Source organism: Phoca vitulina, unplaced genomic scaffold, assembly GCF_004348235.1.
Source record: "Phoca vitulina isolate PV1807 unplaced genomic scaffold, GSC_HSeal_1.0 scaffold53, whole genome shotgun sequence".
Lineage (NCBI taxonomy): Eukaryota > Metazoa > Chordata > Mammalia > Carnivora > Phocidae > Phoca > Phoca vitulina.
In genome coordinates, this window is record NW_022589756.1 from 9,992,702 (window position 1) to 10,001,918 (window position 9,217).

The 9,217-nt window shown below is 41.8% G+C and overlaps 1 pseudogene; it reads left to right on the top strand.

The window, feature by feature from the left end:
• Positions 1–6,615: 6,615 nt before the first annotated feature.
• Positions 6,616–9,000, top strand: LOC116622677 (annotated as a pseudogene).
• Positions 9,001–9,217: the final 217 nt, after the last annotated feature.

The window sequence follows — 9,217 nt, forward strand, 5'->3', positions numbered from 1 at the left end:
GGGACCAAAGCAGTATTTAATCTAGGACTAAGACTTAACCCACTTAGGAGCCTCCTACTGCATGCCCTAAGAATTAGGAGATTTTCTACTCTAGTTGGTGGAAACAAGAACTATTTATTCCCCAGGCTGCATGAGTTCTGAGGCTTGTTCTGTCTAACTCTTGTGGATCGTTATTTTGCAGTCTCAGAAGAATCATGTAGGTAAGGCCAATTTTTCGTTATGCAAAGACAAAGACACACTATTACATTGAATAGGCACAGTGCCTAGGGCCTACAATACTCTAAGAGGGCTCACAAAAATGTTTTAAATTCTTTTATGATCAGAAGAAAAAATTCCAAAGACAATGTTTTAATCTATACTAACATTTTTATCTTTATACCAATGTACTTATAAAATATGTGGATATATGGAGAAAGTGCCTCAGGAAAGGAAAAATGCCCACAAAATCATAAGTGGCCTTGCATGTAGATAGGAGAGCACATCTTGGTTAAAGCTGGTAGTAAAGATTATCTCTCAACAAGTGGTAATTGAAACCATGTAATTTGGTGAACTCCCTGATGGACTGGTTTCCTGGGAAACAAGCAGAGAGCAAAGCCTGAGCCCTGGGTTTGGCCCAGCATATCAGCAAGAAGACCAGAGTGGATAGAAGAGAAGAGAAGGGCAGTGAGAGAGGCTGTGTGGGGTGGGGTAGAGAGCAAGGCCTTTAAATCCAGGGCAAGTTCACTTACATTTCTTGGTTTGAGTTTACTTGTCTCTAAAAAGGAGTTAGTGCTTCTGCCTACAGGGGTCTGTGAGAATTCAAGGAGAGATCTGTGAAAATTTTGTGTAAAGGACAACACTCTGCAGGTGTTTGCTTTTGGAGAAACCAGAAGGCTCTATGTAATGGAAACCAAGATTACAGAGGGGTGGATGGTACTAGAGTCACCAAATGATACAACTGGGAGAGGCCTTTGGAGCCACTTAATCCAACTTTCACACAGGAAGAAGCCCAGGAGTCAAAGATATAAGAGACATTAAAGTGAAAGAGACCAAAGGACAGGGACTCACCTGCTACAGAAAGAGTCTGGGAAGTAAGGTTTCTAAGATGTTGGTCACTATAAGCCTGAGAGAGTTTAGGAGGGCCAGCATGGTGCTGAGTATCAAAACCAGTATCTGGGGCACATAATTAAATGTGGATGACAAGATAGTACTTCCCCATTTTGTTGTTAGGATAATAAAATGATGTAACACTTGCAAAATGCGTAGTTCTCAGAATTTGCTAGCTTACAAAGACAACTTTCTCAAAATATACTTAGAATGATTGACTGCTCAATCTTATTTCTGACCCCTATTAGGGAACTGACTAATTTGATTCAACCTGTTCTGGCCTTGATCAGTTTTCTTGTTTTGTCATGATAGGCCTGTTGGGTTTCAGGACCATCAGTCTCCCTTATTCTAGCTCAGAAGGTGATTGAAGTCTCAGGAGTCCATGTGAGTGCTTAGGGAAAAAAAATGCATTAAGGGAACAAGCTCAATATTGAGACTAGTTCTAAATTCTTGGAAGACTTTAGTTCCTCACTCATAACAGAATCAGTCCGAAAGTAATCAATTCCTATATGAAGGCACAAGACCAGGAACTACCTTATCCCCTCTGTTCCAGATGGAATTAATGAAATGGGAGTTGAGTCTCTGTCATTTTGTGTTCAAATACCCTAGCTGTCTGGTAACAAAAAAGAATCAGGGCATTGCTCAAACACAGAAGTAGAAAAAGAAACAGGCTAAAATCCATAGGGAAAACTTTCTATTTCTTAATTTGTCTCCTGTCCCAAATAGCTCTGCTATCCTCCCCCCAATTTGTGTTTATGTGTTAGATTTCTTTCTCTTGCAGTAGAAGCCACCAGACTGACAGTCCCTAAACTAGGTCAAAGGAGTGGTGATGAATTGACACAGGCCCTCAGGCTATGTCATGCCTTGTCCTCACACCCTCTCAGTTCCCTGACCTGCTTTTCATGGCATCTTAGGGTGGTTTCTGTTTCTCAGAACCACAGGATCTTGGGGAATCCTCTGTTCAGCTCCAGGACCCTCAACTTGCAGATTTTCAGCCATGTTAGATGGAAGGATGGAGTAGGTAGATCTTGACTGTCCTTAGCCTTTTTGCCTTTCCCTAATCTTGAGTCCTCTCATTTTCATTCCACTCTAGCACTGATGAAATCATTTCAGAGGACAATTATCCATTTTTCATGGCAGCCAGAAAACCACACTTCTCTTCTATGACTTCCATTGTACTGGGCCTGTTTCAAACAGACAGATAAGATCCAAGTCAGGGATCCCCTATGTGCAGTTGTGACAGCATTGGTGTAGTGAGTAAAATATAGGTTTTAGAGTCAAACAAACCTTATTTCAAATTCCAGGAAACTGAGATTGAAAGAAGTGAATGACTTGCCCAATATAACCAGGTAAGAGGCAGAGTCCAATGTCAAACTGCAACTTAAAATTCCTACTCCAATCCACCTTTTGCTACCTCACTTAAAATTTGCATTACCCCTGAATACCTCCCTCCTTCCTTGATAATCTCTGTTAAGAATCTAGGGCCACATTTTTCCTTTTCCTCAAGATAAAGAGAATAGCTATGACGTGCTTATGACTAATATTTGAGAGGAAAAACATATCATGCTGAAGATTCCCATCAGCAGCATTGAAACAACAATCCTGGTAGGTGTTGTGGCCTGGGGTGGGGTGGGGATTTTCCTTTCCAGTGGTATTAAAACAAAAACAAAACCAATTCTGGGTAGTATGCAATAAGTTATAGTAGACCAGTACTCCCATAGTATCAAGAGAAAAGCAAAAGCCTAGAATTTTTTTTTTTTTTTTTTTTTTTTAAGAATCACAGCATAGGAAAACCGTGAGAGCCATGAGGACTAAATAAATGAAAATTCCAGAGAACCAGTACTGTTATGAAACAAGCTGATGTCCCTCCTCTTCTCTGGGGCCATTTGCCAACACTGATTATAAGCTAAGAATCAGACTTGGACCAAAAAGAGACCATCCACAGGAGCAGGGAAACCAGTGAAGTTTTAGTAGTTGTGTGGGTCTGCAGGAGAGATGAGAAACTTGAGAGGCCCCAAGTGCACAATTGCAAGCTGAGTGCATGACTAAAAAGCTAAACCAATAACTTCTTAAAAGCCAGAGAGGAATATCTTCAGTCTCCAAAGATCCACCACTTGAAGGAATCTGCCTCAAGATTACCACCCATGTCCTCCTTAGGACAGGTGCCAGGTTGAAGCTGTGTGGGCTGAGGCTGGAGATCTAGGCTGGAAACCCCAGATCTCCTGCAGACTTTCAAAGCTGAGAAGTTTGAGACCTGCCAGGCTCTCAATCAGAAAATAAGGATTGCTGAGAGAAATACTGATTCTATATGAGGTTTGACTGCAGAAACAGCTGTAACCTACTTAAGTCCTTGGTTGTATTGAGATGGTCAGCCCTTTAATATATCTGCCCAAGAGAGAGCAGGGGGGACAACAGTAAGTGGAACCTCTCTTCTTTTTCTTTTTCTAAATACACAATGTTGAGTATTTGAATTGATTAAAATTAATTAAATTTAAAAATTAACCATTGAAAGAAGCAAGAAAATATAACTCCATAATCTAGACATTAACTTTGCCAGTATGGAAAAGAAAGCTAACTATATGCTACTTACATATAAGAGCACAGAAATGTTGAAAGAAAAATAATACAGAAGAAACTGTAAAAACACTAACCAAAAGGTGACTGGTGAAGTTATACTAATAGCAAAGTAGATTTTAAGACATGAAGAGAGACAGAATCACATAGGATTCACATATTGGAGGTAGCAGACAGGGGGCTTTAGATTAACCATAATTAATATGTTAAATAAAATGGAGACAAGGTAGACAGAATAAATGAAAAGATTCAGAACTAAGAAATGTAAACTATAAAGAGCCAGTGGATTTTGTGGAAGTAAAAAAAATACAATATCTGAAATTAATAATTAAATGGGTGGTTTCAACGCAGATTAGACATAGCCAAACCCAGAATTAGTTAACTAGAAGACAAGTCAAGTGCCAAGAGGAAAAAGGGAAACATGCACAGCACAGGAGACATGTGGGACACATTTATAGTGCCTATTATATCTATAATTATAGTTTCAGAAGGAGAAGAAAGAAAAAGGAATGAGACAAAATCAATATTCAAAAAATATCGAATGGGCATTTGTTAAAACTTATGAATATCAATCTCCATATTCAAGAAGGTCAGAGAACCTCAAGCAAGAGAAACACAAAGAAAATCACAACCAGACATATCATAGTAAAACTGCTGAAAACCAAAGACAGTGAAAATCTTTAAAGCAGTCAGAAGGAAAAAAAGGCACATTATCTACTAGGAAACAACAATAAAAATGACAGCTGACTTCTCAAACAGAAATAGTGAAACACAGAATGTAATGTACTGGCATCTTTAGAGTGATGAAAGAAACAGTCTAGAAGCCTAGCCTAGTAAAATATCCTTCTAGAATTATGGTGAAATAAAGTTTTTGAACCAAATGGAAACCAAGGGAATTTGTTGGCAACAGGCATGTGTGAAAATAATGAAAGAGAGTTCTTTTGGTGGCACCTGGATGGCTCAGTCGTTAAGCGTCTGCCTTTGGCTCAGGTCATGATCCCAGGGTCCTGGTATCAAACCCCACATTGGGCTCCCTGCTCAGCAGGAAGCCTGCTTCTCCCTCTCCCACTCCCCCTGCTTGTGTTCCCTCTCTTGCTGTGTCTCTCTCTGTCAAATAAATAAAATCTTTTTTTTTTTAAAGAGTTCTTTGGCAGAAGTAAAATGATCTTGCATGGAAATATAAAATATAAGATGTAAAGAAAAGAAACAGAGTAAATGTGTGGATAAATATAAATAAATATATATTTATATATACAAAGCAACAACTATAATGTCTTTTTGAATTTAAAAATATATATGGAACTAAAATGCATAACAATGATAACTTGAAGGTGGGTGTTGATAAATAGAAATCAAAGATTCTAAGCTTCCACCAGTTTCAAGGAAGTGGTAAGGTAATGCATTTTAGCATTTTATTAGACTGAAATAAGTTAGGGATGCTTGTTTTGTCTCTAAAAAAATTGTAAAATGAAATAACTAACGAGCTAATAGATGGAAAACATGGATTGATAAAAATTACTTGACAAATCTAAAAGAAGACAAGAAAGGACAAAAAGAAAGGAACAAAAAAATATATCAAGTAGAAAACCTATAGTAAATTTGTATATAAACCATACTATATCCATAATTACTGATACTTAGCAGAGGATTGTCAGACTGGATGAAAAGAAACCCAACTTTATCTTCCTCACAAGAGTCACATTTAAAATAGAAGAACACAGAAAGGTTGAAAGTAAAGGATTAAAAATACATATACCATGTGAACACTAATAAAAAACCTGATATAGCTATACAAATATTAAAGGATCCTTTAAATCAAAAAGCATTACTAGAAATAGTTTTTATTTCATGATAATAAAGGGACTATCTGATAGGAAGATATAATACAAAATCTGTATGATCATAATAACATAGATTCAAAATATATAAAACAAAACATTTCAGAAAAAAAAAGGCAATTCTAAAATCATAGTTGGGAGCTGACTGGGGGCCAAGATGGCAATGTAAGAGGACCGTAAGCTCTGGCATCACAATTCCAGACTTCAAGCTCTATTACAAAGCTGTCATCATCAAGACAGTATGGTACTGGCACAAAAACAGACACATAGATCAATGGAACAGAATAGAGAGCCCAGAAATCGACCCTCAACTCTATGGTCAACTAATCTTCAACAAAGCAGGAAAGAATGTCCATTGGAAAAAAAACAGTCTCTTCAACAAATGGTGTTGGGAAAATTGGACAGCCACATGCAGAAGAATGAAACTGGACCATTTCCTTACACCACACACAAAAATACACTCCAAATGGTTGAAAGACCTAAATGTGAGACAGGAGTCCATCAAAATCCTAAAGGAGAACACAGGCAGCAACCTCTTCGACCTCAGCCGCAGCAACTTCTTCCTAGAAACATCGCCAAAGACAAGGGAAGCAAGGCCGAAAATGAACTATTGGGACTTAATCAAGATAAAAAGCTTTCAGTTGCTTTTTTAAAGATGGAAAGCTCATGGTGCAAATTGTTATTTCCACTGCTGGGGTTAGAGGCCTTGCAGTATGGGTGCTGATGGAGCTACGGGGGGAGATCGAGGCTTGCTACAGCACTGGATTAGCAGGAAACCTCCTGGGAGACCTACATTACAGCCCTGTGCTGTTTGTGGGGCATCATATCCTGTATGGAAAAGTCATCCATCTGGAGAAACCTTTTGTTGTCCTTGTCAAACACACTCCTGGGCAGCAGGACTATGATGGGCTTAGCTGCAAGACTGGTACCTGGTACCTGGTGATAGCACTCATCAAAAACAAGATCCTTTTCTTTCTTCCTTTTTTAAGATTTTATTTATATATTTGAGAGAGAGAGAGTGAGTGGGAGGAAGAGGGAGAGAGAATCTGAAGCAGACTCCGTGCTGAGCACAGAGCCTGATGGGGTGGGGCTTGACACAGGCTCGATCCCACGACCTCGAGATCATGACCTGATCTGAAACCAAGAATTGGTTGCTTAACCAACTGAGCCACCCAGGCGCCCAGCAAGATCATTTTCAAGACTAACCCCAAGCGCATTATCACCAACATCCCTAAGAAAGTATGAAAGAACCCTGGATTTTCCCTAGAGAGCAGCTAACTCCTTGGACTAGTCCTCAGTTGCCACCTTGAGGTCATCTGGGTGGTTCCCTGGGACAGCAGGGGGGTCCTGTTATGAACACAGGCCACCCACTGGGCATGAACTCTGACCCCTTCCTTATGGCAACCAGTTCTCTTGGTGTAAATCTGGCCTCATTTCCAAGGAACCCATTGCCTCTTCCAACTTCATCAGGTTCATTGGCTACAAATCCATCACCTTTCCCAGCTGGTGCTTGTGACCCAGGCGTGGCTTCTTTTCCAAGAGCACAGGTGCAGTTTCTTTCCCAAGGCCTAGTGACCTCATGGGCCCAGGCCTAGAGCCATCTCTAAACCCTAGAGCAGGGGCTCTTCCAGGTACAGGGCCTCTGTCCAATCCAAGGTTAGGGAGTCTCCCAGGGTCAGGTCCTATATCAAACCCAAGGGCAGGTGGTCTCCTGGGAATGGGTCCTGACCCCAGAAGTGGTGCCCCATGGGCCCTGGATCAGGCCCAACCTGACAGCAGGTGTCCTATTGACTTCTGGGAATAGTTATCCTAGTCCTAAGCCCATTGGCCTGGGACCAAGACCAAGTCCCAATCTGAGATCAGGCTTCGTAGGTACAAATCCTGCTCTGAGATTAGGTATGTTTCCAGGCCTGGGCCTTGGACCAAACCCAAGAGCAAGTAGCCTGGGCCCAGGCCTTGGGCCTAACCCAAGGGCAGTTGGTCCCAGGCCCTAATCTGGATACCAGAGCAGGTGGCCTCGTGGGCACAGGATCTGGCCTTAACTTAAGAATGGCTGGATCTCGAGGCCTAGATCTTGCCCCTATTCTAAGAGCAGCAGGTCTTTCAGGAGCAAATTCAGCTGCTTCCTCAAAGGCTTCTGGAAACAGGATGGCACAAGCCCATCCTCCATGGCAAGAATACCTGACTCCACAGTCCCAAACTTGTGTCCTGGCTCTCAGGGAAGTGGCCTTCCAGGGCCAAATCTATCTCCCATGTCCAGGGCCCTGGTCCCCATAACCCTAATTCAGTTCATTTTTCAAGGCCAGCTGGGCCCATGGGAGTAAATATTAATCCCTTTCCAAGGGGGACAGGTTCAGGGGGGCTGAATCCAGCTGCCTTCTCTCAGTCTTCTGGCACATTGGCTTCAAATCCAGTTACTTTCCAGAGGTCTGCTGACTTCCAGGGCTAAAGTCTAGCAATTTTCCCAAGAACCTCTGGGCCACTAGGTCCCAACCCAGCTAACTTCCCAAGGGCCAGTGGCTTGCAGGGTCCAAGTTCTGCTGCTTTTCCAAGGTCTACTGGCCCATTAGGTTCTGGTCAGGTTACTTTCCCCAGGTCAGCTTCTGGGCCCCTGGGCCCTTATCCAGCAGATTCTTTGGGTATTAACCCAGCTCCTTTTGCAAGACCAACTGGCACCCTGGGTCTAAACCCAGCTTCCTTTCCAAGGATGAATGGCCCCTATAAGTAAGACTTTGGTCCCATTTCCTAGAGTAGGGGGGCTCCCTGGCATAAACCCTACTGCTTTCCCCAGACCAGGGGGTTCAATGGCTGCAATGTACCCAAATGGAATGTTACCTCCTTAAACACCATTTTCTCTCTAAGACCACTTTGGTTTCCAAGCACTGTGGTTCTGACCAGGAGCTGTGTTTTAGGTAAAAGGGTAGCTACGGAGCTACAGTCTGAAGTACATAGCTGGGGCTCAAATTCAAAGGAAGCATCTTTTTCCTCTACTTCTTTCTTGACTGAAGGTGAAATGTTATTTGTGGGAGATGAGCTACAGTAGGTGGGAATGATCCTGACTTGAGAGAAAGGATCTCCAGCCCTCCAGAAGCCTGCTGTGCTTTTGTCCCACAGATTTCTGCCTCTTGTTTATGACTACTTTCTTGAATTGTTCTTGTGGACTTTTCCTCAGGGATATGTTGACCTGCAGGTCCCAATTCATATGTAGTCTCCTGCTCACCACTGGAGATTCAGTTCACTGCTCTCTAGAAATGTTGCATTGGTGAACAGACCATGTTTCAACATCTCTGACCTGAACAACTTTAGATCTGGTCATCCTCTACTGCCATACCTTTCCCTGGGGGCTTGAATACAGAACAGGGAAGTGGACAACCACTTCAAAGACCCACCAAATACAATTTCTGCTTGATTGACTGGGCCTGCAGATTCCTTTTCCTTACAGGAGGCCAGAATCAAGGCTCCACTGCTCATCTAACTCCCTCTCCACTAGTACTCCCAATCAAAGAACCTCAAAATTTAAGCTGACATGAATAGGAATGTGGGAATTGGGGTGAGGTGGGGGGAGGGAGGGGAAAAATCTCTGTGCTTTGTTCAGCCTAACATGAAAGGATGGTTTGTGTTTTTCCTTCATTGTATCTTTTCTTACTCTTTCTTTAATAAATGGGATGAGGGGGGAAAATGTGTAATCAATATCCTTGATGAACATAAATGAAAAAATT